The sequence below is a fragment of the Taudactylus pleione genome, unplaced genomic scaffold, assembly GCF_031769625.1.
Source record: "Taudactylus pleione unplaced genomic scaffold, aTauple2 ptg000100l, whole genome shotgun sequence".
In the NCBI taxonomy this organism is placed as follows: Eukaryota; Metazoa; Chordata; class Amphibia; order Anura; family Myobatrachidae; genus Taudactylus; species Taudactylus pleione.
In genome coordinates, this window is record NW_028284502.1 from 7,502,026 (window position 1) to 7,526,399 (window position 24,374).

The window sequence follows — 24,374 nt, forward strand, 5'->3', positions numbered from 1 at the left end:
AACATTCTCAGGATTTGCTGACGAGTCACAGAACAGAATACAGCAGTTACCATTATTAATTACTGATAGAGAAAACATTACAAGTTTGACATTTGCGCCGTGCAGAGAAAAAGATCTACCTCTCAGATTCTGCTACCGCTAGGAGGAAAAGTAAATGGTGTAATGGTTAGCGTTACTGCCTCACATCACTGAGGTCGTCGGTTCGATCACCATGGCCCTACTTGTGTGGAGTTTGTATATTCTCCGGGTACACCGGTTTCCTCCCACACTCCAAAAATATATTGGTAGGTTAATTGGCTCCAAAACATAAAATTAACCCTAGGGTGTGAGCATGTGATATGGAACATAGGCCCTCATTCAGAGCCGTTCGCTATTTGCGGTCGTTCGTTCAAAAACAAGGGGTGGCTATTCAAATGATCCGTTCGCAAATTGCAGTCTGTTCACACCTCTAAGTCTGAACGAGCGTGCAAAACATACGCTCGTTTATTTGTTAAAAACGCCCCCTGGCCGCTCGCACCATACGTCATGTCCGCTATTTATTAGATTAATCGAGTACATCGACCAGCGTATGAACTGCTCGCTATTCTTGTGGTTGGTGTTTGCTACCACAAATTTGCGAGCAGTTCTGGCTATAAAATAACCCAGTGACGTGGTCAATGACGCTGCTGTATTAATTATGCACACCCATAATACGCCCGTTTTGACCTTTAAGCACGCCTGCGTTCGGATCTCCACTCCCCGTTTTCAAGCACCTTCCCCTGTTACCACCCACATACGCCTCATTCTGTCACTCAAAATAGCAGGCACTCGCTATATAGCGTACACACGATTTTTGGCCGCACTGACTGGTTCGCGCATGCGTACTAAAAACCGTACGCATGCGCAGATGTGCAAACATCGCTCGGAACGAGCGTACTGCCGCTAACGAGCGGCTCTGAATGAGGGCCATAGATTGTAAGCTCCACAGGGGCAGGGACTGATGTGAATGGCCAATTAGTCTCTGTAAAGTGCTGCGGAATATGGGCCTGATTCAGAGCCGGACGCTATTTGCGCTCGCTTGTCCAGAAAAAGGGGCTGGCTATTTAAATTGATAATCGCGACCATCGCCAGGCCACTCGTAAAAGCTGTGGGTGGTCAGACACAGCTTAGCGAGCGGCCTGGAGGCCAAAAAAAAATAAATTCCCGCCCTGATTCAGAGCGAGCGCTCGCAAACAGCAAGCGGCACTGAATCAGGCCCAAAGTACCAACCCATCTGCTCCTATCACTTTACAGGCTGTTTTTGAAAATGGCAGTTTGGAGCTGATTCGTTGGTACTTTATTGCTCTCCAAGGCTTAGTACATTTCCCCCTTAATAAGAAGAAAATGATTCTGCCGCACATATCTACATTGTAGATTATCTCAGCTATCTCTGTATGAGTGTGGTCTCCAACTTCTGGTTGTACAACATGTCAAGCTACTGCTTTCCACTTCTATCTCCCCTCTGGGATTCCGCAAAGGCAAGTATTTAAAAGTAGGTATGTACAGTCCCAGATCTTGCAAGATATCCAGCCACAGAGAGCAGAAAAAATAAATTCTTAATATTTCTGAGCAAAGAACGAAACTAATTTAAGGTTACTTTCTACTGCAAGCAATGTTCTACTGCAAGCAATCCAGAAAGGAAAGAATTAAAATGTCAATCTAATTAGGATGGGAGAACTGCATGAATAGCTAACAGGATTTCTTTTAGTAAGTTACATATTTTACACTATTAATTACATAATTGCTATCCTTGAGGGAACAATGAATAATGTTAAAGACTTAGACCTCCTTAACGCGACTGTAAAAATTGTACATGACAGTGGTCCTTACTTCACAAAGTGCACTGGCAGTCCAAAATGGCTTGCTTTTGCAACTGCAAATCTAGATAGTTCACCCAACTATTGCTGCATTGCACCCAAAATCTTTGCTCTCTGGAAATGCCTTCATCAATCTGATCTCTCTGAGCTCAGAACTAGGGCTAAGATCTGGGGAGATTTATCAAATTTTGTAAAGCAGACAAGAGGTGTTCTCTATACAGTAGCAACCAATAAAATTCTATGTAACATTTAAGCATGGGTACACACTTGTAGATATACCGTTCATTCGAACGATGAATGATATATCGGTAGTGCATTGGCAGAGTGTGTACGCTCGATATGCCTGTGAACGATGTCGTTCACAGACATATCATGTCAGCCCTGCAGATATATCAGTGCATCAGCCTGTGTGTACAGGTGACCCGCCAAAAGCCCATCATATACTGACTGCAGAGACCGCTGGCACTAATTTGTGATTTGCGATGTCACAACTGGGAGGGCAAATTACAATGCTGGCCTTGTTGTGATGTCTGGCCAGACATACTGAGCAACCAATTAGTACGTGTGTATAGAACCAAATCGGCCGTTCGGTAGCACAACAGATGGTCAGCCGCAGGGTCGGGTGTGTACCCAGCTTTGGTACATTCAATAAAATAATAACTAGAATCTAGTTGCTATGGGCAAGAACTCCAATTGTCTTCCCTAGAAGATTTAATAAACCCCCTTCATAAGTAAACAAATGTCCTCACTTTTACTATACCCAACGGCCAGTGCAAACTTCTGCTCCTCCACAAATGCTGCCATCTTTCACAGGTTTTAGCCCTACTTGTGTGCTTTGACGGATATATACATAGAACTGCGCAAATTAAGGACCACATCACCAAACTTAACTTGCACCGCGCCTCAGGCGTTTCCTGATTCATAAATGAGGCCCACATTCTGCAAACCTTAGATGCGTTCTTACAGATGCTGCAGAGACTCAGCTGACTTTTTTATTTTTATTTAATCTTCTCCCCAAATGCTGTGGAATTCTCCTTTTTATTTTTACAACAGACAACAAAAGGCAGATGCATCTTTTGGTTCTTTCGTGCCATATGCAGACAGACACTCACAAAGGCTGCGTGTCTAAATCAAACAAGCAGTAAAGTACACAGATCATTCCCTTAGCAGGAAGGCAAGAAAGGAAAAACACATTCACGTCCCTGCCAACTTCACTTTAATGAAGTGTAGCCTGTAGAGTCCAGAAAAGTGCAAACCAAATGTTGTTCCTTGTCTACACATTCAAGAGGTTGTTGTTATTGTTTTTTTTTGGCTTTTTTTATTTTTTTGGCTCTTCAACGGTTTGATGCTTGTCTACTGAAAGGTTGACACTTCCTTTTTCTTTCTATTTGAGAAATAGACATATTTTTTACTACTTTAAAAGATGGCTGAAAATTTGCAAAATTTGCAAATAAATTGTATAATAGTCATTTAAATGGCTACCTTTCCAAAGAATTCCCTAATGCCACTGGCATTTATTGCAAAAGAAAGGGAAGAGTCTACACAAATATAACACACGTCACATAGTTTGGATGGGATGTAGTTCACATCTCGGCGGGCGGGATTCCGGTGCTCAGAATGCCGAAGTCTGATTCCCGACACCAGTCAGAATCCCGGAGCCAGCATCCTGACCACTGACATCCCTACTGTAATTATTTGGGGTTAGAGGGAGGGTTAGGTTTAGGGTTAGGCACTAGGGCAGGGGTGGGGAACCTTTTTCTGCCGAGGGCCATTTTGTATGTATATATATATATAAATAACAAATTGCGGGCCTAGACCAGGCCCGCAACTAACATTATTTGCGGGCCTGGTCTAGGCCATGCCCCCTCCACGTGATGTCATATGGGGCGGGGCCACAATCGACGGTGATTACAGCAATGCCCGGAGCATCCTGAGGATCTTCCGGGGAGCTGTAAGGGCAGCGGTGTGACCGTCTGAAGCATCCTAAGGATGCTCCAGGTAGCACTGCTGCATAGATTCTGGCTGCCATGTGCCATTCTAGGCACCCTGCTGGCCAAATGAGGCTAGCAGAAAAAAGCTCTGAGGGCCAGACCAAATGATACCGAGGGCCTTATAAGTCCACCTGGCAGGAGGTTCCCCATCCCTGCACTAGAGGGAGGGTAAGGGTTAGGCTGCAGGGAGGGTTAGGGTTAGGCTGTGGGGGGAGGGTTAAGTTTAGGGTTAGGCGCTGGGGGGTTTAGGGTTAGGCTGCGGTGAGGGAGGGTTAGGTTGTGGTGAGAGGGGGTTAGGGTTAGGCTCCAGGGAGGGTTAGGGTTAGGCTGTGGGGGCGAGGGTTAGAGTTAAGCTGCAGGTTGGGAGGGTTATGTTTAGTGATAGGGTTAGGGTACTTACTGGCAGGTGTCAGTATTCTAACCCTGTCGGGATGCCGGCGTTGGGATTCTCACCGCCGAGATCCTGAGTGCCAACATCCCATATACAACCCATTTAGATGTGTGGGTAGTCAAACTGGATGAGATCCAACATTTCACTATGCCTGCCCAGCAGCTGAAATACTTACATCTCCACTAAGGCTTGTTACTCAGGGGGCACAAGGTGGCAGTTACAAATTACCTGGGCTTATTTAGAGACCCAGTGAGGGTCCATGTCTATCAGGCAGGTGCCACCACATCAGGGCCAGATTAAGGTTTTTTTTTATGAGGGCCCCAGAGCAACAAACATGTTGGGGCCCCTACCAGTAAAATTGTCAATAAGATATGCCGGCAATGTTATTAAAAAGTATAAGGAGTAAATCCTCCCGGCATCACCAATGTGTTAAACACACTGTAGCGGCCCTAGTTTTCATTATTCCACACAGAAACCCCATTTTATACATATGCTACAGCGCCCCCATGCTGTTGATGTAGGTATGTGCTGCATGGCCACAACCACTTTGCTGACACACAGCATTTAAATAGGTCCCCGGTATTCACAATGCCCCCCACACACTTGACCACACCCCTAGTACGGAGGGCTGAAAAATCTGGTGTGGCTCTGCTATTAGTATAGTTGGAAGATAGCCAAACCCACTATCCACTGCATTTTACAATATGCTCGATAATGATCCTATGGATTTCTACTATAGCATCAGTCATCTTTTGGGACAGCATTGAGCAATATTAGGCCAATTCTCTGATATCTCTGGGTGTGGCCAACATACAAATGTAACAAGTGTTAAATAATGAATACAATAGGTGCCCTAACCCTAGTCAAATATATCTATACACTGTATAGCTGACCACACACTAGACCAACTTACATCCAACCAGCCAACTAGTTGATTGGTTGGAATGAAAATCTGGTAAGGTATGAAAGCAAATGACAATCAGCAATTTGCTCCAAAACGCCGGAAATTGGACATAAACTGTTGTTTGAACAAATTGTTTAGATCAAACATTTAACAAACTTGTCTAAACGACCATTTTCATCTGTTTTCTGGCATTTAGGAGCGAATTGCTGATCATTATTTATTCCCATTCCTTACCAGATTTTTCATTCCAACCAATCGACTAGTTGGATGGTTGGATGAAATTTGGTCTAGTGTGTGGCTAGCTTTAAACCTCAAAAGGTAGGATATAGGGATACTTGAAAATGCACGATCAAATATATCATAACTGCACATGATATAATTGTAAAAAGTAACAGATGCAGTATATAGTCTACAAAAGAGGATCCTCAATTATGCCAATTAATGCAACAAATGACATGGTAAATTCTGCATTAAGGACACAGAATCTTAGATATATTTGACATAAAAAAATGATTTAGAAGTCCCTGGCAATGATAGTATCGTTTTATAATTATTTGATTAATAATTAAAAAATTACATACAGTCAGTTAGAAGTGTTTGGCAGCAAGAAGAATGAAAGTAGGATTATAAATTGGGCAATTTAGCAATTGAATGGTTCCTGTCTGATAAAACTCACAGGAAGCTTCAAAGGTCAAATGCTTCCATTGTTAGAATTGAATTGAATATTATCCTACACGCATTGATCATTAACAGCTATTATACAGAGTGGAGTCAGATAAGAAACGTTTCGTTTTATTTTTGTAGAGCGACTAGTAATCAAAATTGTGTTTATTATAAACAGAGAGGACCTCATTACCTTACAAGAGCACAATGTATTAATTGCCAACATATATATCATGGGCTGCATTATGAAAGTCACTTTAAGAACAGAATACGATTTAATATGTTCCACTATATAAACTGCAAGATAACTAAAGCAAAAACAGTAAGTAAATTAGATGTAAACAGATAAAAGTTAAAGGGATATGATTAAATTAGAAAAACGTTTGATTAATCTAGTCCTGTGAACATTCTTATGATTTCATTGGCTAGAGTTTGGTCTTATCAGGTGGATGTTCCAAAAGTCGATTGGTCTAGCCCTGTTCTGATTGGCTACAGGCTGGCTCTTCTCTCAATGACATCCGTAAGTTTCTTTTACGAACACAATAGGTGCTCATACCGTAGACAGACAAGTCTAGGTTTGAGCGTTGTAAGCCAGTTGCAGATAAAACAATAACCATATTATTTTTCTAAGCTACCTTTATGTACAATATCTATATTTATACTTTATAGTGTTTCAAATAGGTTTTAAAGATAATGGCCCTCATTCAGAGCCGTTCGCTATTTGCGGTCGTTCGTTCAAAAACAAGGGGTGGCTATTCAAATGATCCGTTCGGACATTGCAGTCTGTTCACACCTCTAAGTCTGAACGAGCGAGCAAAACATATGCTCGTTTATTTGTTAAAAACGCCCCCTGGCCGCTCGCACCCATACGTCATGTCCGCTATTTATTAGATTAATCGAGTACATCGTACAGCGTATGAACTGCTCGCTATTCTTGTGGTTGCTTTTTTCAACCGCTATTTTGCGAGCAGTTCTGAGTTAAAAAAAAACAAGTGACGTGGTCAATGACGCTGCTATATTAATTATGCACACCCATAAAACGCCCGTTTTGACCTTTAAGCACGCCTGCGTTCTGATCTCCACTCCCCGTTTTCAAGCACCTTCCCCTGTTACCACCCACATACGCCTCATTCTGTCACTCAAAATAGCAGGCACTCGCTATATTGCGTACAAACGATTTTCGGCCGCACTGACTGGTTCGCGCATGTGTACTAAAAACCGTACGCATGCGCAGATGTGCGAACATCGCTCGGAACGAGCGTACTGCCGCTAGCGAGTGGCTCTGAATGAGGGCCAATGTCCACATAACACAGACATATCACCCAGTCTCATGCAAGTCAAATATTCATGTAATAGAAAAGAGAGGAATATCCAGTATGTTCTTAAAGAATTAACAAAATTCACCTTTTCTGCAGAGAGTTATCCATACATAAAGTCATAGAGTCACAGGGGGAGATTTGAAAAGGTGCAAATCCCCACTTCACCTTGGAAATAAAATTAAAATAGAGAGGTTCATGTTTTGTTTGTTGAAACAGAGTTCTGAATTATTTACAGCTTGTTATCTGGTACCTCTGCTAGAACAGTGCTTGTGTTATGTGATACAGAAACTGTAGGATTGTTGAACCGGGTTTGATTGTAATTGACATCCTAGTGGTTTTGTAAAAAAAGAGTTTCACATTGTCTACAAGTCATTCATTTATATTGCTAGGGTTATGTCGGTCGGATTGAGTAACTAAAGGTTGAGCTCCCCGGGTCCTGTAAATTCAGCTGTGTTTTAACCATTGAAGCCCCACATTATGCGTACGCAACTTTTTTAAAGCCACAATATATTAGCACTGGCTTTTAAGGTGCGTTATCCATCCCACCTTCTACAATTTTTTCCAAACATTGGTCCTCAAGACACACTAACAGTCCAGGTTTTCAGGTTAGCCTTACTTGAGCACAGGTGACGTAATTATTTTCTCAGTTATTTTGATTTAAGCATTTGTGCTCAAGCATGGATATTTTTAAAACCTGGACTGAGGTTGGGAAATACTGTTCTACAGTGTGATGGGGATATTTGAAGGACTTGCCAAGAAAACCTATAATAGTTAGTGTCAGGTTATAATAAAATATTTGGTGCGTTATAGTACAATTAGCAGAGATACTTGTAAACCAGAAAAACCCCAACCATCCTGTAAGCAGTGTATATACTTTCAGCTGGGTGGGTCGTTAATGTACAGGTGATGCTTCACAAATTTGGGCTTCTCTGCAAAATATGCCATCTTGCCATGCAGAACCGCGGTCGCTGGCGTAAAAACCTTGCGCAGTTTGCGCATTGGCTGTCATGTGACACTTTAGCACTGGCTCGCTGTGTGCTCATATCCCGTAGTTCTGGTAAATGATGAAACTCAAGGAGCAGCCACGGCACTGTAATCTGCATGCCCTTGATTGAGTAAATCTGTCAGATTAAGTTACTCTGCCTGTCTGTCAGAGCATGGCGGCTTATACAGAAAGTTGGCCTATGTGTAATCTTGCAGAACACTATACCACAAAGTAGGTAGCTTCTGTCTGCTCCTATGTATTATGCAGTGTTTAAATTAAGCTTGTCATAGGATGAGTTTAACAGTTCGTGATCCGGGACACAGCACAGCAGGTTTATGAGTCTATGTACTAAGCCTTGGAGAGAGATAAAGGACCAACCCATCAGCTCCTAACTATCATTTTTCAAACAGTTAGGAGACATTTTTCAAACAGTAAAGTGACAGTTGGGAGCTGATTGGTTGGCACTTTATCTCCGTTCACTTAGTACATAGACCCCTTAGGCCGTTAAGGGGCCAATTACATGAGAACCTCCCTATAGCTCTTGATGGTCTTATTTTTCCAACGTTTATAGGGCTGACTTATTAGCCTGAGTTCAAAGTATAAATATATTCAACAGATTTTCCACCATTACCACACACAGGGGTCTATTTACTAAGCCTTGGATGGAGATAAAGTGAACGGAGATAAAGTACCAGCCAATCAGCTCCTAACTGAACTGTCACAAGCTGTGTTTGAAAAACGACAGTTAGGAGCTGGTTGGCTGGTACTTTATCTCCATCCAATGCTTAGTAAATAGACCCCATAATAATATAACCACATGATTTGGGGTTTGATTTTAACACCAACAAAGCAACCTTTCCAATGTACACCTGTGTTGTACATGCTCAGGGGGAACTTTGTACGTGGAGAACAACAGAGGGATAGATTATCCGGTATCTGAACTGGCCAGCCGGAGACAGCCTCCATGTCAGTGTCATAAACAAGCATAATTTACAACCTTGCTGCTTTTCTGAAAATGCACAATAACAGCCATCATGATTATAAAATAGTGGAGACCATCAAGGGTGGGGTTCTTGGCATGAAACAAAATTGACCCTAGACAGATATCGGAGTGGCAGCAAGTATCACTCGGCAATTGTGAAATTAATGTAATTTATGGCAATTTTGTAAATGGCACCCCCTCACCAGAAAAAAACGTTGGGGTCTATTTACTAAGCAGTGTTAGGAGACAGAGTGAAAAATGATAAGGTACCAGCCAATCAGCTCCCAACTGTCATTTTTCAAACGCAGCCTGTGAGATGGCAGTTAGGAGCTGAATTAACGTTATTTTAGTATTCATGAAGAGACTTAACACAGGAGATATCACTGATATCTTCTGGTTAAGTCCCCCTGCATTAATTTCCACACTCCCCATACATTAGTACATTAGTATGGGGATATGGAAATTATGGTATTCATCAAATTTTGAAAAATTATGTGCTTTTAGAATTTGATGGAGTTACTATTCGCCACTGTGCGGTGGCTAATAGCACGTAAAACTTACCCATGTCAGCGTGGACAGGTCCCCCGGCGTCTCCCTGCGGCGCTTTGGTCCCTCCTCTGGCTGGCTCCGGTGGCTGGTCTGACACGTGTTCTCCCAGCAGAACACAATAATATACCTCCCAACTTTCGATGATTGGCATGCTGGACATGGCGCTCCCGAAAGGGGGCATGGCCTATACAGAAAGGGGCATGGCCTAGCGGGCCGTCCTGTTTACGTCACTAAGGGGCGTGCACAGCATCTCCGAGATGCTGGGCTGCCCCCGGCTTCCTCTTGTACTGTGAATCTATTCATGCTATCCAGAACAGCGGTGTATGCTTCCCCCAACTCCCCCCCACCGCGGGACACTGCGGCCTGCGGGTGGGACAGCAGGACAGTCCCAAAAAAATGGGACTGTCCCGCTGAATGCGGGACAGTTGGGAGGTATGTAATAGGGTTTAGAAAATTTTTTTTTTTCTTTTCTAGTCTGTACTGTAGTCAGCTGGGAGAACACGTGTCAGAGCAGACGCCAGAGCCGGAGCAGCGGGCAGGTAAGTGCGGGGGGGGGGGAGGTGAGTGGAGGGGTGAGTTGAGGGGGACACAAAATTACCGCAGCTGTAGGTAGTGCTGCGCATGCGCTGGTTTTACAGAGGTAACAGCGCATGCACAGCACGGATTCCAGCTGCGGTCAGTTACTGTAGAGAGGGAAAACTATTTATTTACCGAAAATCTGTCATCGCAAAAATGACAGCTTTTCTTAATAAATAGTTATGGGGAGGAGGAATGATGAATTCCTCCGGTAATTAGGTAGAACAAGTCCTAAACCTAATTATCTCCTGATCATTTTTAGGTATGATGAATAGGCCCCTCTGTCTCCTAACACTGCTTAGTAAATAGACCCCTAAGATGCTCTAAATGACAGAAAATCATCTTAATGACAGCATGTAATTGGTTGTCCACTGTACCCACTTCACAGTATGTACTTATGATTTTCCCACATAGAAGAATCCAATTTAATATCTTAGCATTCCTATTTTTTGGTTACTATAACATTTTGTATGATCTGCAAGGTGTCAACTGTTAACTGGGAACATGTAGACTCTACACTACCAGCCTTTTAAAGCATATTTATATAGAGCCCATAAAATCAGATAGGATAGAGCGGTACAATTTTGACTGGTAAATAGTACATAACCACTTCCTCCAAATGTTTTGCAAGAGCCCAATGTTAATACATTATGTCCTGGCTGCCTGGTTTTACATATGGTGTTAACTCCTGTCTCCCTACCAGCTGCTAATTCTTCTGTAATATATTAATTTGTATATTTCTCTCTGTCTTGCCCTCTCATTACAGGGGCTGATACAAATGAGGAAACAACAGGGTGACACCCCCCTCCCCCCAGCATAAAACTAGAAAAGGCAAACAACAGCATAAAAATGATAAACGTCCAATCTTTTTAAAAATAGTAACAACAACTATGGAACGCAGTATAAATACGTGTTCCATTACCTAGGAACGGCTATCGACCATCGATGGTTATCAACTATTGATGGTTTGCCACTGGTGGTCGATTATTTTGCCAATGATGCCAGAGATCCGATGGCTCTCCGTCCCACCCTCTCTTAGCCCTGCCCCTTCCCTGACTGCCGTTCCTCTCAGTCAGAATGTGCGTTGATGGGCACAAACTACTGATGGCTTCATGCCTTCGATGTTAAGCATTGGTGGCACCTTTGATGATTAACCAACTAATGGTCACTCCTACCATAACCCTCTAGATCTGAGATCCTAGGCAAAAGTCCCCTGTACACTACTAAATCTCTAAGGTTGTAGGTCTGCACAGAGCCGTAACTAGACTTTTTGGTGCCCTGTGCCAGAAAGAGCATTGGCGCCCCCCTATTTTTCAAATAGGGACATATCGCACCCGAAAAAGGGGCATGGCCTCATGGGGAAGGGCCAAGGAAAAGATGGCGATGCTGGGGATAAAATAAGAGGAAGCTACAAGTGAGAATGATTATAAACAGAAAATTGCGGTGCCCTGTGCGGTGGCACTATCCTAGTTACGGCCCTGGGTCTGCAATTGGAAATTATGTTATTTTAGGAAATGATCTTTGATTCTGTACCATCTGACTGTGGCCCAAATGTAGTAGCCTGCGATTTGCAAGCACCAGTTCGATTCTGTGATGTAGCTGATAGATTTAAAGATGCAATTAGTTTTAAGACACAACCAGTCTGGATTTGCATTAAAAGTTATTGCAGCTTTAAGTCCAGCAGCTATATCACCGGAAATTGTGCTAGTGCCCACAAATCACAGCTATAGCAATTGGGCATATATATTTCAATTATAGTCATCGCACAGGTTTATCGTTGTTTTTTTGTGGAATGATACCATAATTTAAAACGTGCACTCTAGTTATATGTATAGCTACCTTTATTATAGTTGTTCTCTTGCGGTTCATATTGCCCTATAAATGGCCTTGTGAGTACATAATATAGTCTTTCTCCAATTAAGTTTATTAAAGTCCAATTACTAAATATTAGCTTGTCTCCATGTTACCCTTGCTGCACAGATTATTCATGGTACTGAACCTCGCATTTGGCTCTAACAGTTCCTAGGTATTGACATTAAACACCAGCTCTTCGGCAAGACAGGAGCATTCAGTTGTCTGTGCCCATACTCCTAGAGATGGACTGATGCCTCAATAAAGTCTCTGGCTAGGTAAAGAGACACTAGACTCTCTAGCAAGGCATTATGGAACAGGTATGTCTTTGGGTTAGCGAGACCTCTAAATAATTTGTTGATAAAATAATATATCCAGCCACCGCTTAAGAAACAAAAAGAGAATGTTATACTGTATGTACATAGAAGACAGAGTTATGTAATGGTGAAAATAAGAGAAAAAAAAACAAGCATGACAAAAGGTAGGGAACAGTGATGTTTACTGAAATATTAGACACCAGTTCTTTGCCAAGACTGGAATGTTCACTTGTCTGGGCCCAGCCTCCTAGTTGAACTGATGCCTCCTTATGTGAATGGGACCCGGGTCGTTTCAATCCGGGTTACCCGTTCACACCTCACGGCGAGCTGGGTTGAACTCGTGTTCAACCCTGCTCATTACCCAGGTTGAAATGCCGGATCGTTCGAGCCGGGATATTTCAACCTGGCCCTTTAAAACTGTGCAGTAACCCGGGTTATTTGATGGCAGTGTGAAAGGTGTAGACACACTAGACTCTCTAGCAAGGCATTATGGAGCTGGTAGGTCTTTGAATTAGAGCGACTTGCAAGGTATTTATTGATAAAATCATATATGCTGCACCAGTTTAAGAAACAAAAAAAGCATGTTATATGTCATACATAGAAGATAGAGGGCCTGATTCAGACCCGCTCGCGAACGCTGAGCGCTCGCAAGCAAGTCGATGTTGCCCAAGTGCGCATGATGGAGGCGGCTCGATGGTGCCCAAGCCGTCATTATGGGTCTCGCGCCAAAGGGGGCGTGCTGTCGATGGTGATTGACAGCACGCCCCCTTTGGTGGGCGTGCTGGGGGCGTGGCTGCCCAGATGGAGGCGCTCCCATGGGAACGCCTACCGTCTGGGGCCGGCCCCACTGACATCACTAGTGATGTCAGTGGGAGTGATTTTGGCTCTGATAGAGCCAAAAGCACTCCATGGCTTGCGGCAGACGAGACCCTACCACAAGAGTCTCATCGCAAGCCCGATGGTTGCGATGGTCTTGACCATCACGACCATCATTTTGGCCGCTCGCTATAGCTGTGGGTGGTCACCCACAGCTATGCGAGCAGCCAGGAGGCCGCTCCAAAAAGTAAGAGGGATGGCCCAGATTCAGAGCGAGCGCTCTGTCAGAGCGTCCGGCTCTGAATCAGGGCCAGAGTTACAGTATGTAGGGTTGAGAAATAGAAGTTAAAAATAAAACAGAATGACGATAGGTAGGGAACAGTGGTGTTTACCGAAATATTTATCTTGCCTGGTGTTCTCCTTTAATAAGTAGAAAATTATTCTGCCGCAAATATCTAACTTGTAGATTTTCTCAGCTGCCTCTAGAGCATGAAATGTATTAGTGTGGTCTCCATCCTCTGGCTGTACAACATGGCTTATCTGATGACAGCTGTATCAATTAGAGATGCCTAGATTACACTTTAATTTGACACACAGATGAGAATGCTGTTGCCTTGGGAGCACCAAACATTCATTACATGTAACAAAGCCCTGGTTTTAAAACCTCCCAATTTTATGAATTCAGCTCCACACTCATCATAAGCTTCTGTTTAAACAGAGCAAGATAAATGAAAGATAACCAGGTCTTACCATTGGGTCTCGCAATAAAATGTAAAGCTAACAAAATGGAACAGAATGGATAATTGCAATTAATGCTGTCACATGTGTGAATCAAGCATGACAGGACACGTTAATTTATAGGAAAGTGCAATTAACAATACTGACAGTGTCTCAGCATGATTGCCGTCCCTGTAACAAACGCACTTTACAGGATGTAACTATTATTGTGCAGAACAAGGGGCAGGCTGCTAATTGCCTGTTGCTTCGAATGCTGTTAGTTTGTTACCTACATGGGAGCACCATAAGGGTATTATTTGCAGTTTAATTTGTTAAAAGTTTTGCCATACACAAATTACAATCATTCTTGCCTTCGACTAAAAATGATGTAACTGAAATGGTATAATTTACAAAAGTCTAAACATTGCTTGAAAAAGTTTCACTTTCATAGTTGGGAATCGTTATGTAATTCCGCCGGCCACATGGATCAAATCCCGACAGCGCTAACCCGGCAAGGGTGGAAATCCCGACTGCTTTTAAAGGTAAGTAGCCCTAATCTACCCCCCTAACCCTAACCCTCCCTTAGGGGTGCCTAAACCTAACCTCCCCCCCAGTGCCTAACCCTAACTCCCCTATAAGTGCCTAAACCTAACCACCCCTTCCCTGCTGCCTAAACCTAAGTCTTCCAGGGGGTGCCTAACCCTAACTTTCCCCTGGGGGTGCCTAACCCTAACCCCCCCTTCCCCTAGCCTAAACCTAACCCCCCCGGGGGGGGGGGTGCCTAACCCTAAGTCCCTCCCAGGAGCCCCTAACCTAAGCCCCCCCCCCCGCGGCTGTCTAAGCCCAGCTTTCCTTCGATTGGTATACCAGACGTCGGGCTCCCGGCATAGGTCTAATGATAGGCGTCGGGATTTCGACACCTGTCATTAGTGCCTTGCCGGGATTGGACAGTCGGGAAGCCAGGGGTCGGGATTTCATACGTCGGCTTCCCAGCTGCTTCCCCAAAGTTGACAAGATTGAAAAATTATTTCCAAGGTCTCTTTGCTGGTGGGAAGGTTACTCATGATGCAGCACAAGTGAGCATCTCTATCCTATGGGTCTGATACTGCAGTGTACGAAATGGCTATGACGGAGGGAGATTGAGCAAATTCCGGATATGAGAAGGTAGCAGTGGGCGTCTTTATGTCAGTGGTACTTTGGCAAACTTTAGCATATTTTAGCAACTCCGATCTGTAGACGATCGTAGTTGCGATTACATTTGCATCCGCTACTGAATCAGGTCTTATGTTCACTAAATATAGCTATAGCTTTAGTATAAAATTATGAACATTACCAGGGACAGTTTTTAAAAGCCGGGATTGTAGGTGGAGATTAGGGAGAGTTGGCAATTATACCTTTTTTTTTGCTACACACAGTATATATGGACAAAAACCAGTATCAAAAGGCAGTTTATAAAGTCATTAGAAATTAGTAGCATCGTTGAGGCACGAGGCACTGTTGAAGGCAGCCATATTCAAAAGCATACAGAATATCAATATTCTAGAAACTAAGTTATACTGTAGTGTCAGTCACTTGTTCTTAGAGCATTGATAGGCACCTATCTCACGAATATTGTTTTAGCACAAAGACTAGCTCACTTTACCAACATAGCCAAGAGGTTCACTTTAAAAGCACAAATAAAGTTATTTTCTAATGTCTTGCATCTCCTGTCAAAATAAAATCCAAAGATTTGTGTTGATGGATGGGGAATTCCTGATTGCCCTGAAAGATTGATTTTTTTTATTTCATCATGGATGACATCAATCACTACATGTGATCTGAAATGGCTCATGAGGGAATTCTCCCAAACTGCCCTCCCTCTGCCATTTTTAAAGGATGTCTTTAAACATAAAATCAAACTTGGGAGACTTGGATTAAACAAGTTTAAACACCCATTTGGTGATACAGATAAATTTTGGAATGGAATATAGATATAATCATTATTTCCACATTAGAAAAAGATTAAGGGGACACATATTCAATATTTAGAACATTATTTGAGAACTGCTGCATCCAGCCACAAGTTATAATGAAAAGAGCAGCCAGTCCGAGATAGTATCTATTATATAATGTTGGCATTGTTCATCTAGGACCCACCCCTCCCTCCCCTCACAGCTCTCACTGGCAGCCAGACACAGGCTCCCCTACAAACGTGGTCAGTGCCTGGATTAGATGCCCTTCCACCAGGGCCGGACTGGCCATCGGGCACTTCTGGCATATGACAGAAGGGCCGATGGCCTAAGGACCGGCTCGAGGAGAAGGGAAGCAAGAGAACCCCGCCCTCCACCCAACGGCTCTGAAATCATTAAGAATTCACAGAGCCGGAAGGGGTGGAGGCGGGTATGGGTCGGTGGCAGTTGTGCTGGGCCGGAAAGAGACAGGGAAGTGCTGCGAGTCCAGCCCCCGTGACTCGCGGCACACCCCCTTGCATTAACCACGCCCAGTCCACACGTAAGTGCAGGGCGGACTGCCAGGGCTGATATACAGCCCCAGTCTATCCCTGCCTTCCACTCTCAAGCCTGCAATCACCCCCACTCATGGGCCTCCGCAATTGGCAACTGCTTGAAGGCCCCTGCGATCACCCATCTCTTTGCTGGCTGCCTGTTACCCTCCCCTTCTGGAGAGGATAACTTAGATGGGAGAGAGGGGAGGAGGGGGACAGAGATGAAAGAGTAAGTAGGGGTATAAAGAGAGGGGGGCAAAGAAGAAAGAAGGTGAGAAGAGGGGTACAGAAATAAAATATGGGGAAGGGGACAGAAATTAATGAGAGATAGGGGTTGGGGGGCAGAGATGAAAGATGAGTGGGAGGGGGCAGAGATGAAAGAGAGGTTGGAGGGGGGTCAGAATATAAATGAAGGGGTGATGGAAGGACAGACTTGAAAGAGACAGGTTGGAGGCAGATAGAGTATAAAGAGAGGGGGTAGGGTAAACTATGGAATCAATGGGTTGTTCCTGCGTGTTAGCCCCCCATGGGTGTTTTTTCTCATGTACACTATCCTCACAGCTCCTGAAGCTGCAAGGACAAGTCCACCTCTGCAGTTTAACACATGGGGTATACCCCATTGATTAAATTTCCCAGCGTTGGTAATTAGCCATGGGGTAAATCCCAAGGCTAATTGGATTCCCCCCTTTGTTGAACTTCAGCGTGCTCAGCTTTGCCTACAATTTCCAGCTCTTAACCAGTTGAATGAAGGACAATCCTGAAAAACCATAGGTCTGGAATAAAAAATGCAAGTTTCAGCAATAACAGTAGGATTTATTTATGCTTCATATTTAAATAAAATATTTTTAACTGGTCATAGGTTGCTATACTTTTAGATCTAGATGAGGTAGTAATAATAATAATAATAATAATAATAATAATACTAATAATAATAATAGTCATTTGTTTTCATTCCCAAGAAAGTTGGTTTAGCTTCCCAAAATGGCTGCCCCCATAGTGATTCAGTGATACCACTGGGTTCCAGTGAATTAATAGGTTGCATATTAGAGAATATTGGTTCAGCCTACAAAATGGCTGCCTTGCTTGTGTGTAGCTATCAGCACAAATACGGCTGCGCCCAAACATCAGTAAACCCATAGAATACATCTGTTTGGATTTATAAAGATATAAAAAATCTATCAAAACGCATTATACAACTTATTTAATTTAATTTAAAAAAAAAGACCCCAATATTTATTTTATGGCTGCTTAACTAGTAACTAGTAATTTTGCATGGAAAGCTCCATTTATTTACACGTAGAGGATATCTGTGACTGATAGCGCTGCTGAAGGAGTGATTACATATTGCATTCAAAGAGGGCTCTGCAGGATTTCTTTTCAAACCCCTCTTCAGGAGGCAATTCACAGTTTGACATAACTGAGAGTGCTTGTTTCAAAATTACTGAGCAAGATGAGTCAGGCTTCAAATTAAACAGCAATTTTGCAACAATGAAGAAAACTGAGTATTCATCAGAATCATTTCAAAACAAGTCAAGTTAGTAATTATGTCATTAAGAGGACATACCCACTTACTTAGGAGACTCGGCTTAAAGCATACACAGATTTTCCATTCAGACGGAAAGCTCATATTGAAATCTATTTTCTTCCTGCTATATAAATAAATCAACACCATAAACACATTTACAGAAAGGATTTGTGTTGCCGCTCAGATGCTGACAGTTTAGCTACTTTGTAATTATAATCTTACCTATGCCATTTACTGTACACTTTGCATTGGTTTGTGTTCACATTCAATACAAAAGAAGTGTGTCACACTTACAGTAATGTAATATAAACACATCCCGATTGATGGCATGTTACAAAACAATTTGTGACATTCATAAATATGCATGTAACACTTTCCATACATTGATAGAACTCAAAACAAAGAGAAACCTGTGAGCTGTTTTGATGCCCATGTTGGCAGGGCCATCTTAACATATAGGCACACTGGGCAGCTGCCCAGGGCCCCATTTATTTAGGGGCCTTCGAGCAGGGGCTGGCTGGGCCGGGGGGAATCTACATGGAGTGTGTGGCCGGTTGCGCCACACATAGGGCAGCCAGCTGAGGGGCAGGTAGAGTCAGATGCTACCCGGCTGCTCCGATTGTGTAATACACACAATCAGAGCAGCCAGACAGCTTTCTCTACCTGCATCCCAGCCTGCAGCTACAGAGCCAGATTTAGGGGGTGAAGGCTCAATCCCCTGGGCCCCTCTCTCCCAGGGCACCCTTATACTTTAATCACAGCTGCAGTGAAGAGCAGGAACTGCACTGCGAGCTGGAGAAGAGAATGATGTGGAGCCATAGTCTACACTTTACATCATGGTTTTTTTATGTTTAAACATTGATTTTAATGAAAGTACCAATAAATCTAAAGGTTTCATTTAATTTACCATTTACATTTGTATTCTCGTAAAAAGGGTGGGTAGGGGCCCCAGTGCATTGCTTTGCCCGGGGCCTACAATGCTCTTAAGACAGCCCTGCATGTTGGAAGCAGTTGTGCTGTCAAATTTCCGCTACTTACAAAACACATTGTGATGCAGTGGTGGAAAATGGTATTACCCGGCATCATTACAAAATTTTGGAAAGGGCCTGATGATGCTGGTCCACCCAGCTGAGGGCCCAGCTCTTCTCTCGCGATTATGCACAGTGATGGCCCGTTTGACCAGTACCTCTTACAATATCAGCACTTTTGTCTCCTGAGATACTTGGTAAAAAATCTGACAATCTCATAAACTACAGATTATTCTATCCCACTTCATAACCCAATAACATCCCAGACAGGAAGGAGTTGAGGATAGAATACAGTAAGATCTGCAGCTCTTTAGAGAACTCCATAACTGTTTTTATTTTACCGGAACAAATGCGGACATGCACACAATGTTTTGTGCAAATGTAACTTTTTGTCCGTTTTGCACCTACACAGGCACATGCCCCCAATCTGCTTTTGGACAGGGGCCTATATGTAAAAGTTCTGCATGTCCTTTGGCGAGATTGCATTCCCCCACTCTGACACACAAACAGGCAGATGAGATGATTTGCGCTGACCATTCACATTTTTGTTAACGACTCTGTGTTTGCAAATGATTGCACAGTGTCTCACTTGTGCCTCTTCAGCTGTAATCCTGTAAATAATCAGATTGCATTTCAGTTAAACCTAACAGAGCATCATGGGATTTGTAGTTCAGCCATATCCAACCTTATAACACTGTTTGCAAACAACAACGAAAAAGAGGGAAAAAAAACAGTCTAAAATAATCCACTAAAGACCTAGGGGGTAGATGTACTAAGCCTTGTAGAGAGATAAAGTACCAACCAATCAGCTCCTAACTGTCATTTTACAGGCTGTGTTTGAAAAATGACAGCTAGGAGCTGATTGGTTCATACTTTATCTCTTTCCAATGTTTAGTTCATCTACCCCCTATTGTTTTCAGTGGCATAAAACTGGTTAAAGGAGACAGTGACTTTGTGAGGTCTTCCCATTGCATCAGAAGAACCAATTATGCCTTTTCATTAAAGCCAATTTGTATTGGATTTCTCTGTACATTTCACACATTCTTTTGACACGCTTCCATAATTGAAACAAGCTATACTTGGCTTTCACACATTCTAAAGAAATGTTTAATTCGAACAGCCAAAAATTACTCATCCCTCCACTATTCTCCCCCCTTTTTTTTCATTCATTTGTGTCTAAATTCCCATTGCCAATGCAAATTTCTGCATATACATATACATACTGTATCTATATACCATGGAGGCTGGCCACTAGTGGGTCTATCTCCGATCCTTTCCAAATGAAAACAACATCAAGATTATCTGCATACATTAAACCTCATTTACTAGAAGACTAAATAAGTAATGACTATTGATCCTACTGTGGCTACAATCTAAAAACTGCAAACTGTAATAGTAATGTGTGCTCTTATTTATAAAGCATTCAGAAAAACAAGACATCTAATTGTGATTGCTCCAAATATAAATGGGTTTAAGGAAAACATCTTGGCCGGTGACTTTTATAATGACAAATCAAAACAATGAACAAATACTTTGTGTCAACGAAGCACATTTCATCATTTTTATGAATGAGCTAAAAAGGGAAAGCAATTATTATTGAACTGCATAATAAAGTGAGATTATACTCCTATCTAAATGTGTCTGCTCTCTAATTCCTCATATAACCCTTTCAGGTAATGGGATGGCAGGGAATGATCCTTTAATACACAAGGGACATACCAATGGATTGAGCAATTGCAATCATTACTGCTGTGCAACAAGGTATGTAATAGAAGCAAAAATTAAGCAGAGTTTCAGCAAAATTCAGAATTTCGGGATTAGGTTCTCTAATATCATAATATTTGGTCTGTGAGATAGGAAACATTTTAGACCAGGGGCAGATAAAGTAAATGTCCTCAGCTCCTGGCTTCTAAGGAGCACATGGATCTTGCGGAAGTTCTACACCTATAAAGATCTCGAACCCTCATGATAACCTCCGCTCTGGTTTGAAGATGTCATCAATATACCTTACATTATGATAAGTGACTTATACTTGATCTCCTCATATTATAAACATTGAAGAATATATAAAGTAGTAGAAACTAATTAGGTTTCCTGATAACAGTACACGTAGGCAAAAGTGCAATAGTATGCATGTTACTACAAGTCATCAATATAAACCTATTTTGCATAATAAATCACTTTTTCACTCTCCTAATGCTGTAGAACTACAAATACAGTGATGCCAAGTAATGGTTCACAATGTGTAGGGTTTATCACAACAGGTTTTGGGTCGTGTAAATCAATAGTTTGCAATGACTATTTTGTAAAAATTCAGATTCCAGATGCCTATGGACTAAAATATTTAGCAGGAATAAACATGATAGACCACAAATAAGTTCAGACTGGCCAATAAACTAGTCATATATACTGTAAGCTAAGTTTTGAAAAATATCCTAAGGGATCAGGAGGAAAAACATTTGTCAAATTTGTAATAATAATAATAATAATAATAATAATAATAATAATAATAATAAAAATAATAATAATAATAACAAAAACACGAACAATGTCAACATGTGCTATGCAGCAGGTATTACATTTGTGTTATGCATATAAAGATCCAGAACAAAAGCTTTTTTTTTATTCTGGAATTCCAGTCACTGTAACTTGCATGGTTTAAATTCCATTAAAGGTTACATTTTAACAAGTGTCTTTTGCATTTCAGGCTCTTGCAAGAAGAAAACACTGAATCAAAAAGGAAGCAGATCGTTTATATACTAAAACAGAATTTTGTAAATCAAAATATTCTAGTTCTATACAGTGCTATACTCCTGCCCCACAGAACTGACAATCTCCTTTTGAGTGACACATTCTACAAAAGACATCAGCTGAGGCATCTTTATTAAGCTTCAATGCATCCGCCTCAATACAGTGCAGGTACTATCTGGGTCTCGAGCTCTCAGCATAAATTAACATGTCATCTGTCAGAAGAATGTAGGGGGGATGCAAACATTACATTGGATTTTGTATAATCCATCTAACAGAGGGGGGAAAAGAATAAGGATCAACCAAGCTATTAAGTCAGAATGATGGAATGTAGTAGGTCTGCTATCTTACTCATAGGGTTAACAATTGCTAGACAAGGGGGTTTTGCCACGGTATGGTCTGCCAGTGGAAAAAAGTATGCACCAGTTTTGTGTTAACAGGGGCCACACAAAATGTAGCCACACAGACTTACAGAAACAGGAGTAGGGGTGGGAATGTATCAGTACATGTTTTTTGACTTGAGGAAAAACTCAATTGCAACCTCTCTTATTGTGCTTAAGCATATAGAAATAACACGTATCTGGATGTATAGACAGCAAATGGCACAACATAACTATTCTCCAAGAAGTTTCTAAACAAGAACATTCCTTTGATGGTGATTTAAACCTTTCGCTGCACATCATAGCCATCAAGTGTTGGGTAATTGGTTTATGCAGACACCAAGCCTTGCTGAGCCAAAACTCATAAATTGGAAATACTGCTTATGGAATCTCCTCATTTATAGCACCATCATACTGTATTTCTCTCCTATGTACCAGCCAAATATCCCAGCATCATTAAAAATGTGTCAGTACATAATATATGTATATACATGTTCCCATAGGAAATCCAGAATTTAAATTAACCTAAGTTAAAAAGTTTAGGAAGCAACAATAGAACATTTGAACAGACTGGCTTAATGGATTCTACACTCAAAATTTCAACTGTGCAGAAATATACCGAGAGGAAACCCTGAATTGAATAGCTGCAGTGCCTTTTGAGGCCAGTAGAGGGCACCATGTTACTTCTTAAGTGCAGATGTCTAAGATAAAATACAAAAATGACATGTATGGCACAGTTCCAGATGCCACTGCAAACACCCCTCACATTATTTTGATTTGCAGGTATCAACATCCCCCTCACCCTACTGCACATCCCTGCGATTTCATCATAGTGAGTGCCATTACTTTCAAAAGAAGAAAATTTAGAAGACTTAAACTATATCTAACACATGTGCATTAGTCTGGCATTGGAGGACACACACACACACACATACACACACACACACACACACACACACACACACACACACACACACACACAGGGGATACGCAGCCAATTCTGGGATTGAGAACAGAGCAGGGAATTACTCTGCAATTGGGAGCAGGAAGTCCCCTGTAACCCTTTACTGGGGAAATCACAGACCCTACAACTGCTAATAGGCAAAATATGTTTTCAAAAGAAAAAAGTTGCAGCACATTCCAGTTGCCCCATCCCTTTCCAGACCCATCATCAAGGTTTACATGATGATGGGAGGGGAGGTTTGGGGTACCTTCTTGCCTTGTGAGAGATGTGTTAGCTATAAAAGGCATTACATTAACCCATTCCAATGTACAATATACAGCATGCAATGTTATTTCATCATTGTAACACAGATCAGCAGCAAATGTCAGTTATAAACACATTTAAAAAGGTGACTGAGTGAAACCTATTAATAATGCCTTCTATGTATAGGTGGATGAGCATCAAGGATACTTACATAGTAACAGAACATTATATCTAATCTTACAGAAATACAAACAGAAGCTTTGCACCAAAATAACAAATAAAAAAGACATGCTCAGCATATCACTCCATACAATACTGTAGGCAATGCCTTCCTAGCTGTATAGCTCAAAGATCCTTCTGCTAAACATTGTCATGCTGGAGCGATTTTCCTAACAATGAACTCTGCTTGCAGCATCCAGTACAAGTTTTTGCCCACACTCATTCCCCCAATAAAAACCCAGGACCCCACTTTAGCCAAGACCCTGCAAACTTTCTGCCCCCCCCCATATCCTACCTCCTGGATCTGTCAGTTTGATTTTCTCATTTATTTTAGAGCTCGATGTAACTTTGACTGCTCACAGATACTCCCATGCTGGTGATTAGACAGCCGATTCATTGCTGCGCCTGAGTGACAGCCAGAGGCTCCAATGTCTCATGAAATGATTATGAGGGGAGATCGCAGTCCTGCTTGTGCCTATAGCCCTGCTTGTTGAGTTTAGCAAGCCGTTTAGACCAGAATGTCTTGGGCTTTTGTCAGTGAGAAATTATTTAGGATGCTCTTTGTACTTCTATTGGTCAAACTCCTCTCCACTCCACACAACTGCTGGGCACTTAAAGTGACAGAGCATCTATCTTTCCCCAGTAACACACAACATCATGAAATAATAATGGGAATCTGACCAGTGTGAGCATACACCTTACATACCAGCCCAACTTTCCCCTAGATGTAGTGCCCAGCTGCTGGCATCCCAGCCAGCCCAGGCATGGCATGGCATCAGTACTTTGCTGCTGTTTGAAATGCAAATCGAATCACCTGGGGAGTTTATTTTTAGTCCGAGAGCCGAGATCTGGGAGTTACAGCAGGAAAAAATATTCTTTGTTTAGTTCT

At 42.2% G+C, this 24,374-nt stretch overlaps 1 protein-coding gene across 3 annotated transcripts in view; it reads right to left on the minus strand.

Annotated features, from left to right (window-relative positions):
- Window positions 1-24,374, minus strand: part of BDNF (brain derived neurotrophic factor) — a 91,630-nt gene that overhangs the window by 26,498 nt on the left and 40,758 nt on the right. The window contains exon 1 of one of the 3 annotated variants that reach the window (XM_088470475.1): window positions 23,781-23,863. The exons of the other annotated variants lie outside the window; for them this stretch is intronic. The gene's annotated coding sequence lies outside the window, so the exon portion shown is untranslated. Of the gene's footprint in view, window positions 1-23,780; window positions 23,864-24,374 lie in introns of those variants that run through there. 3 annotated transcript variants of the gene reach the window in all.